We start from the raw sequence: 11,185 nt of genomic DNA, 5'->3' as shown, positions 1-11,185 counted from the left end.
CAATGGGAATTTGAAGAATTCTGTACTTGCTTGGTTTATGAGTCTAGATGTCTCATCTGGTCTTCAGCATAAAGGAGTATTTCAAAGAAATGCTGACTAAAGCTATTAAAGGAATAAACTCAGTAGGATCCATATGGCATCAATTTTTTGGAGACTGTAAAATATATCTAAAAGTATGCTGGTATTTTGTTGGTCTCTTAAAAAATGAAGCTCCATTTTCTTCATCAACTGTTTATTGTGACAGTTAGCTATTACTGAGTTTTTTAATTATTTAAATTCTTTAAATGATGGACAATGGCATCATCGATTAAAACTAGAGTCCAGAAGATTCCAGGGTGCCCTCCTAGAAGTACAAAGACTTCACCAAGGCAGGCATCGTGGTCTGGGTGTTTGACTCCCTGATCTTCCTCCACATCTTCACATCAGTTGTGATCTATGATGAGAAGTAGTGGCACAAGGAGGCCGGCACAATCAGCTAGACCTTGCAAAAGGATGACAATTCAGAACATGGAAGGAAACTACAGCTATACAGGTGATGCCCCTGCTGCAGCCATGTTTTCAGATGAAATCAACATTTTGGCTACTACTGCTATGCCAGGAATGGACGCACTATCTCAGGTCCTGCCACACCACAACAGAGATTCAGATGCCGGTGATGATGTCAGCCCAACAGAATTCATCAGGCAAGACCTTATAGAAATTTATAAATCTGTTCCAACAGCATACTTTTTCATATCTGGCAAGTCTGCCCAGGAATTGATGATACAAAAAAGGTCAACGACTTACATATTTAAAGATGTAATTATTAAATAGTTTCATTATATAATCTGTGAACCCTGAACTTTGGTGCCACCTTGTGTGACTCAAGTGTGACAAACGATCTAACTATCTTATTATTTCAGTATTCAAATCTGTCTTATTCTACTCCAGGAAGAGTGGAGTCTGGATCCACCTTGTTGGGGTTAATTGCCTCTTGTGATTTCATTATGTATTTATTTATTTAAATCAATGTTGATATCATTTTGTTATCTGTATAGGTGTGAATTATGAGAAATTATCTCCTTATTCATTTTTTCGTTTAAATCTATGATTAATAACTCAATGATTCTTCAGTATTGAACAATCTTTTAGGCTTCATGTATAAAACACAATCACTTGTTTAATGTTTGTTCATTTAATTACAAAAAACTGCCATTATGTATTCAGTGATCACTGGTGTTTTGAGCCTCCTTATGGGAGTCCATCATACCAGACCATCACATCATCTAATACTACACTTAATTATTTAATTGTTAAACTAGGAAATTGAATAATAATTCATCATATAATTAACGTATTTAAAATACAGGTAATGTTCTGGACCATAAGTCCCTTTTGGAGTCAGATTTTGGGAGTTGATGATGTAACATCATCTCCTTACTTCATCATTTAGCTATGTAAATAGATCATTACATCCCTGATAGGTTTAGGACTTTGGTGCCTTCTCATCAGTGTTAATATAAAACACCAACTAATTAATTATCAATTTAATTTTTTAAATAAATCTTTATTCTAGGAAGAGATCACTCTGACTACTCCATGTGGGATGCACCACCATGTCATTATTCAATCATTTTTCATATATATTACTTATTTAAATAGATGAAGATGTTGTTCTTCATGACTGGAGTCTGGACATTCCTCCCTGGTATATAATCGTGTGGCATTATTTAATTATCTAAGTACTACTTCCTTGACAATCACTGGAGTTTGGTTCCATCTTATGAAAGTTAAGTATGCAAGACAATCCAGTTATTAACTTATTTGATTGCGTAAGTAATGATGGTGTCATCTGTCTTTGGCAGCTGTGCGATGGACACAGCAGGAGATTGGTAACAGAAGCAGTGCCCAGAGTATGAGGGATACTGCTTTATCCAGTGATTTCTGATTATGTCATAGTAGATTTTTAAAAATATAATGATTACCCGTTTAAAAAACTGTATTGTTTTGCACCATCAGTTTCTGAGAGGATGCAACAGAACTGACCCATGAGGGGCACAGTCACCACCAATTTTAAAAATGGAATAAATGAATAATCTCATGATCAGGGAATCACATCTAATGAACTCTATCAGGATGATAACCTGGCACACCACCAACAATAAATAAATCTAAATAACCATATTAGAAAGCAGGGTACAGAACTTAATAGAGAACTATCAATTGAGGAATCAAAAATGACTGAAAGAAACATAAGACAGTGCTCAAAATCCTTAGTCAACAGCCAAATGCAAACCTTAACAACTCTGAGAAACCATGGGATCAAACTCATCTAAAGGTAAGAGAATGAAGAGGGGTTTATTTTATTTTCAACAAAGAGAAAAGGATCATGGTAGATGTGATTAATTGTATTGTTTACATTCTAGAAATTACAAAATTAAAGCATAAGAAAAAGGTATAAATACTCATCAATGTACTTGAATTTGAATGGCATAACGATGCTTACAATTTCATGCTTATGTCACTATAGGCATGTTGTAGCTTGAGAGACTGGTAAATATGATATATAACTCAAAAGAAAGAGCCCTGCTTTGATTTTGTGAGAAATTCAGTGAGGCTGTAAGTTTAGTTCATCAGTGGGTATGCTACTTTTAGCATGTGGGAGGGGCACTAGAATGTGACAGAATGTTGGATCATGAATGTTGCCTTGCAAACGTGCTTGCATTCTGTATCCTGGTATCATGGGCCAAGGACAACAGAGCAGATTCAAGAAAGTGTTATCATGGGACATACTGTCTCCCAAGATAACTATCTTCTAAAACTTTTAATGACAACATTTGATTCACCTAACCAAATCATAGCCAAATCTCTGGAAGTTTGCCTACAGATTTTACTGGTTACCAAATTCAAGATTACCTAATTATCAGAGAACATAGTCTGTGGAGAAATAGTCCAATGGCTTCTGTTTATGGAGGCTCACTCTCTCCTAAGAAGTAAAACTATGGAACAAAAGATAATAAGAGTTTCAACAATCATGTGGGAGTTAAGTAAGAGTCAATTGTATCGATTATGGTAGACCATTTCATCCTCTAACTATGTTGTTATTTGATTATTAAAATAGAAGAGAAGGACTGAGCAGTCTAAGGGACCTCAGACAGTGGAGCCAGTATGTATCCCTGGTGCACAAGAGGACTTTGCGAACACATTCCCCATGGAGGTTTAACTGCCTTAATCTAGAGACAGGAGAGAAGCCCTAGTCCCTACTTCACATGACCTGTCATATCTACATGATCCCAACTGGATGGCATTCCCCTACATATGGAATTGTGGTGGGGGGGAGGGGAGGGGAGGGTGGTTAGAGTGCATGATAGAGGGCAGAGAGGGTAAAAGGGAGGGAAGGAGGGAGGGAGGGAAACAGGGAGGGGAGAAGGGAGGGAGAGTAGCAGGGAGGGAGGGAGGAAGAGGGAACTGGGATCAACATGTAAAATAATAAATTAAATTAAAAAAATGCTTTGACTCCAAAATTTTAGTTGAAGGACAAGTTACTGGGGATGAGGATTTCTATTTTTGTTTCCACAGAAAATGAAAAGATGTGGATTCCTTCCAGACTAATGTGGTTTGATCTCGCCAGACCGCCTGAAACAGAGTACGAAGTGATCCTACATTCAAAACAGTTGGACAAAGCAGCCTTACAGAGTAAAGCCAGGATTTCTGAAACTTCTTTGAATCCCCCATGACAGCACCCCTTACCAGCAGGAAGTAGTTTGGAAAGAACAACGCACAAATTCCCAAATATTGTGTATAAATATTTGTTTTCATTTAATTGGGACTTTGTTATTTAAAATAAATTTAAAAAAAAAAAATAAAATAGAACATTAGATACTCCATGATCAGTGGATTGTGGTTCCACAATGTGGGAGGCAATTATTATAGACCATCTAAATATCAATTATGTAGTTAAAATATTGAAATTAATCACAACCTCATTGTTCACAAGCCTGGTTTGCAGCCACCTTAGGGAAGTGGATGATGGTAAATGAACTCATTATTTGATTATTTAATAATATAAAACAATGACTATATCATCCATGACACCTGGAATTTGGTGCCACAGATCATCTAATTACATAATTAAAGTATTTAAATTGCCAATCCGTGTTAATACCCTAGATAATGTAAATATTTGTATAGTTTTGTAAACCAAAAAGCCTCCATTCCATGAAGAGACCTGTAAAGCTCCCTCTTGTGGAGTTAATGTGCAATATCATCACATTTTATGATTCATTGATTAAATTGATGATGATGACATCCTTCATGACTGGAGTCTGGCCATGCTTCCCTGCCAGTTAAATGCTACATCACCTATTTATTGTGACAGCTAGCTATTACTGACTTATTTAATTCTTTAAATTATGTAAACGGCAGCCAATGCCATCAGGAACAAGGTTAGAAAAGTTGTAGACATGGGCAGAGCATTTTCTGAATGATCTATGCATCTCCCAGAGTATGAGGGTTGCTGGATGATTGAGTCCAGAAGATTGCACGGTGCCCTCTGAGAAGTACAAGGACTTCAACAAGGCCGGCATGGTGGTCTGGGTGTTGACTACCTGCTCTTCCTCCACATCTTCACGTCGGTTGTGATCTACCATGAGAAGAAGTAGTGGCACTAGGAGGTCGGCACCATCACCGAGACCTGGCAAAAGGATGACGACCCAGAACATGGAAGAACATCTCTCTCTCAGCTATGCTGGTGATGCCCCTGCTGCAGCCATCTTTTCAGCTGATATCAACATTTTGTCTACTACTGCTATGCCAATAATGGGCCCATTATCTCAGGTCCTGCAGCACCACAACAGAGATTCAGGCACTGGTGGTAATGTCAGGCCCACAGAATTCATCAGGGAAGACAGTATGATTATCTGACGATTAACTTATGGCATTTTAAAAATCCGTGATGACAGCCTACTTTTTCATATCTGGCAAGTCTGCCCAGGAATTGATGAGACAGAAAAAGGTCAATGACTTACATATTTAAAGATGTAATTATTAAATTCTTTCATTATATAATCTGTGATCCCTGAATATTGGTGCCACCTTGTGTGACTCAAGTGTGACAGACGATCTAACTATCTGATTATTTCATTATTCAAATCTGTTTTTTTTTTCTACTCCTGGAAGAGTGGAGTCTGGGTCCACCTTGTTGGTGTTAAATTGTCTCTTGTGATTTCTTTCTTTCTTCCTTTCTTTCTTCCTTCCTTCCTTTCTTTCTTTCTTTCTTTCTTTATTTATTTAAATCAATGTTGATATCATTTTGTTATCTCTCTAGGGGTGAATTATGAGAAATTATCTCTTTATTCATTCATCTTTTTCTTCAAATCTATGATTAAGAACTCAATGACTTTTCAGTATTGAGCAATCATTTAGGCTTCTCGCATAAAACACTATCCACTTGTTTAATGTTTATTCCTTTAATTATGAAAATCTGTCATTATGTATTCAGTGATCACTGGAGTTTTGAGCCTTCTTAGGGGAGTCCATCGTGCCAGACCATCACATCATCTAATACTACACTTACTTATTCAACTGTAAAATTAGGAAATTAAATAATAATTCATCATTAAATTTATGTATTTAAAATACAGGTAATGTTATGGAGTATAAGTCCCTTTTGGAGTCAGATTTTGGGAGATGATGATGTAAAATCATCTCATTACTTCATCATTTAGCTATGTAAATAGATCTTTACATCAATGATAGGTTTAGGACTTTGGTGCCAACTTGTCAGTGTTAATATAAAATGCCTACTAATTAATTATCTATTTAATTTTTAAAAACATCATTATTCCAGGAAGAGATCAGTCTGACTACTCAATTTCAGATATAAGTATGCACCACCATGTCATTATTCAATCATTTTTCATTACATATTAATTATTTAAATCGATGAAGATGTTGTTCTTCTTGAGTGGAGTCTGGACATTCCTCTATGGGAGTTAATCGTGTGCCATTATTTAATTATGTAAGTACTATTTCCTTGACAATCACTGGAGTTTGGTTCCATCTTATGAAAGTGAAGAGCAGCCTATCTGCCGGGGCCATGTGGCTCATTGGGGTTGGTCATTGCATGGTGATTTAAGCCTGTACGGGCATTTTCCCAGGGTCAAAAGTAGAAGCTTGTTCAAGGATCCAGAATAAACTACTTGAAGATCTCCCCTGAGTTGCGTCTTCCTTGCTGGTCGAGGTTGGGCACGAAAGACTGTGGCTCTGTGGAACCAAGGAGTTACCTGCATATTGGCCCTTGTTCTCTGAGCCTACCTGTGTCTGTATATCTTGGGTAGGGGAAGGTTGCAGCCCTTGCATGGGAGAATGTGATGCTTGCAATATTCCTGTCCAGTGTGTACACATTGATTGCTTTTGGAAGACAGATTATAAAACTGACAGACTGGTTTCATTCCATTGTGCCACATGTTCATGGAACTCATGGCATAGTATTTCTATGTTTCTCAAGGCAATTTAGTTTGACAGCTACAGGATGTCTGGGCCTCAATGTTGAATTGCAAATGGTGAAATGCAAATAACAATAGATTTGGCCCAGACACCTTTACAGGCCTCCTAAAGTTACAGAGCTATCTGCCCTTTATACATAATAATAGGAGTGCTCTTAGATTGACCCCTCCTTTGAATGATTATTTAAGTTGGAGGTATGAAATAGACATTCAGTATAGACTAAATCTGCTCTCCTGATGACTATCTTGGTTTTCTGTCTCCTAAGTGTCCCTTAAGCTAGCCTTTCCCTCATCAATACTCTGTGACTCAGCAAATGACTCAGAGGTTGCTCGTTTGCACCCTCAAAAAAAAAACAACTTCTGACATAAACTGATATTTAATATGAGCAATGAAATCCAGGGTAGCTCCACACTTAAAGCTAGTATAACTTTTTTTAACACAAATGTTTTGTACTAACATGGGAAATACTAGCACACAGAGAAGTATGTGCTACCTAATAATAAAAATTGATTTAATGGATTCTCCCACTCCCTAGGCAACCTGTTCCTGTTCCTACTCTCTAATACTCCTCTTCCTGCCCTGGTGGTTTCTCCTCAACACTTGACTGTCACTCTATACAAGTCCTCTCTGTGTCCTATGTCTTCTTCTTATAGAACCTTTCCAGGTCACAGGCCTCTTTAATGCTCAGGTTCCTTCCAAGCCCTGGAGTTGATATTCTCTGCTTTCCACAGGTAACCTTCACTTCCCTCCTGAATCTGTCTTTCATAGATCATCCCTCTATACTTACATCTCAAAGGCTGTCAAAGGTTGGATGACTAAGCCATGCATTCTTTAAGTGACTCCATAAGATTGTGTATGCAGAGGCCATGAGGAGCTGGGCCTTCATGACTCCAATTTCAAGGGCCCCAACTGCAGAGCCTGGTTCTAAACTGATCCCTTCCTCTTTATAAGCAAGCAAGTCCTGCAATTTTTCTCTTTCTTTCTATTTCTGCCCCTTTCCTTCACTCCCTTTCCCAATAAACTCATGTAGGTTTGTTGAGTTTGTTGGATCCATAAATTGAGGCCAGTGTAAGCAACATAGAATATTTCTCAACAAAACAAAACAATACAAACAAAAAACAAAATCAAGAAATTAGAAAACGCAATAGGCACATTGAAACACACTTGGAAACCCAGCAGTTAGGACTTAGAGGTGGAGGCAGGAGAATCAGGCCAGCAAGGCGCTCTTTTACTAATAAAGAGTTCAAGATCAGTGTTCACTACATGAAATCTTGTGGGCAGAGGGAAAGCACCCACAGACAGGCACAAAAACTGCAAACCAAAACAGAATAAATCAATACCTTATTATCTTTGATAACTATGCATGGATACCAGAGTTTAGCATGTTGTAACCTAAATATTTTGAAAATGTAAAGGTATTTCAATTGGAGGAGGTTTTTTTTTTCCAACTGAAAAAAAATAAAGATGCAAGAGCACCTTTAAACAACAATAAAACATAGGGGAATCCTCTAAAGTCTTAAAGAAAAAAAATCAATCCCTAACCCTGACATGTATATGACAAGTGCCAACTGTCTTTACAAGTTCAGTTTAAAATTGAGTAGTTGGTACCTAAATCAATATCCAGCAATCTCAGCCACCACAGAAACTAAGATAGTCAATTAGGCTATCTTATAGGCAGGAGTTCCAGACAAGCCATGGGATCAACACAAGAACAAAAAAAAAAAAAAAAAATTAAAATTAAAATTCAGGTAAGAACTTTGAATGTCAGTCAGGCAGAGTTGAATCCCCATATCCTCCCACTACTCAAAATTGAGTTTCGACAAAGACAGATAAATAAGAAAAATATGTTGCCCCACTTTTCAACTTAGCCTCCAATCTTTAAATTCAGTGATGTCTACGAAGTTATTTTGGATTTGGATAGGGTGGATATCTATTTATAATGATGCTCTCATGCTTTAATGTTAGGATAAACCTGAATGGTGGTCATAATGGGGGCCTTGTCCATTCCATGTCAGGTGAGGGTGACCAAGGTGGGTAAAAGCATGCCAGGTAGCCAGATCTTGAGACAGAAGTTTTATTAGAAAGGGGATAGGGAGTGAATCACACAAAACAAGAGATAAAGAGAAACAGAGACACAGAGAGGTGATAGGAGAAAAGAGGGAGAAAAGAGCACAAAGAGATTATGGGGGAAAGAGCAGAAATAGCAGCAAGAGAGCAAAGAGCCTGAAACAGAGAAGAGAGACAGAGTGTAAGTGGGCAAGGTCTGTCCTTTAAAGGGGTCTTTTTGCTCCTGTGTGAACACCAGTATTCATGAAACCCTGGACTGACCAGAGAAAATTCTTAAGTGCATTCCTCCATGTTACAGAATCAGGCTACCATAATGCCTGAGTCTTACAGGTTAATTAGAGGTTAACAAGCTGATGCATCTAGAAAAGAAAACTAGCCATTGCTTTTTCCAAGATGTAATGACCCGTGTCAAACACCAAAGTGGCTGCAATATAGGTATGCACTTAATTCCTAAACTGCCAGCAGAAGGTACTGTGTTGGGGATTCATTCAGTCAGCTGGGTCTCCTTTTGCTAACAGTGAGAGATGCAAGCTGAAACCTATCATGTGACTCAGCAGCTCACTCCTACATTATGAGAAAGTTCTTCACAGGAGTGTCTGGGAGTGCATTCCAGAGAGTACTGGTGGAAAGGAATTGGAGGCAGATAGGCACCTCCAAAGGTTTAAGATTTTAAGAGCTGTAAAGATTGCATGTCTAGTTGAAACTAGTGAGAAAACCAACCAGAAACCACAACACAAGGGAAACTGTGTTGGGCTGGAGGGCTGGACTAATTTATTGGGGTGAAATGTGAGGTCAAACAATCAAGGGAGCAACAGGAATTCTGTACTGGTTCTGCAGTGTTGGCAGGAGTACAAGAGCAAAGCCTCCCTGTTCACTTATAAATCCTGGTGAATGGAAAAGAAAAGAGAAACCCAGGGTTTTTGATGCAATGCTTCAATAATACTGAAATAATGAATCCACATTTGATCTGAGCATAATAGTCCTAGGTAGCCCCAGAGAATAGAAAACAAGAGAGCAGCTGGTTCTATCTAAAAGTGGATGCTTTTGCATCTGCCCCACCCCCAGGTCAAGCCTCTGATGGCAGATTTTTAAGGGCAGAGGCTTCACTGTGGTGAATTCAGAGAAGGGCTTGCTTTAGGTACCCTGAAGGTGGGGAACTGAACTGCAACTCACTGTTATGGCTGAAGCTTCAATTAACTCTCCTTCTCCACCTACTCAAGGAACTGATCTCCAGAATGGGAGCTAAGGAAAATCTTCTCTACCAACACCTCCTGCTGAGTCCACCAACACCTGACTCCCCCACCCAGCAGAAAGTAGCTGGACTCAGACCAATTCCCCCACATCCATGGACTCAGAATGGTTTAGGTGAAAGCATTGCTGGCTTCTTTGTATACACAAATAGTGGGATTATTTGGTTGCCCTGTTCCAAATCCCACTCTCAAGTGGCTGTGTATCTTCTCACCTGGTCCTGTCACTTAGGAAGTAAGAACCAATTAGAGCCTCTATTGGACCCGCCATTTAGAGAGTGTTTTTTTTTTTATGAATCCAGGCTTTCTGCTCAGATTATCTCATGAAGTTATTTCTTATGCAGTGCCTTTGGTTCTGTGTACATGAACAGAAGGTGGAGAACCCTGGGTTGAACCCTCTCTCGTTTCTAATCTGTAACTCTTTCACTCCGTCTCCCTCAATTTATCACTCCCTTTCCATATCTCTGTCTCTCACTAATCTCTCCCACATTGCAGATCAAATAAGGAGTTCAGGGACTGCATCCTCCTGACCTGAAATACCTCCACAGTTCTTTATTATGATCTCTTTCAGTTTTTCCACAATAAAATACTCATTTATCATTTGTCTTGGGTCTAATTACTTATTAACACACCATCTCCACATGAATTAATTTTTTTTATTAAGACTAAAGTCAAATATGATGTCTAACATGTTCACAAAATTGTTTACATAATGTGGGTTTTCTCTTCCATGATTTCTACCCTATTACCTGATATAAAGATGATAAAAAAGGATTTAAAATATGTACAGGGTTAGAGATATAGATGAACAAAATTATGACTAAGTTCATTGCCATGACCTATGTTAGTTTTCTGAAAACATACTGTAGTTCCTCCTACAGGAATACTCAAGTGTGTAACCATTTTGTGAAAAACCATGAACTGTCACAAACTCACACACAGGCACCACACAATTAAAATTAAATCAAATCTCTAAACAGATTTCCTTATGTGAATATTTTCTCTTATGAGCACTCATTTCTGTAACCCATGTGTTGAGGGTCTTAAAGTCTTCAAATTTTCCTACAACACAAATTGCTTCATGTACAAGAAAGCAAGCATGAAGGATTGGGCTTAGAGAAAACAATCCTTCTGAAAGAGGTTTTTATGTAAATAAAGACAAGTGTTACAATGAAACAGGGTTCCCTTATCAGTTAATTCATAGGAATTTTGTCCACATGCATTTGTATGTGAGAACAAAACTGTGACATTGTAATGCTTGAACTGATTGTTCACAATTGTCAGATATTTTTCTCTCCAGAATCCTATGTAACTCAATGTGTGTTGGCTGAAAATCCTACCACATCCTTTCTGTAAGATTCCTTTCCGTAGTGTTTTCTTACGCC

Source organism: Phodopus roborovskii, unplaced genomic scaffold, assembly GCF_943737965.1.
Source record: "Phodopus roborovskii unplaced genomic scaffold, PHOROB, whole genome shotgun sequence".
In the NCBI taxonomy this organism is placed as follows: Eukaryota; Metazoa; Chordata; class Mammalia; order Rodentia; family Cricetidae; genus Phodopus; species Phodopus roborovskii.
The sequence above is the reverse complement of the archived record's forward strand: the minus strand, read 5'-3'. Positions refer to the sequence as shown.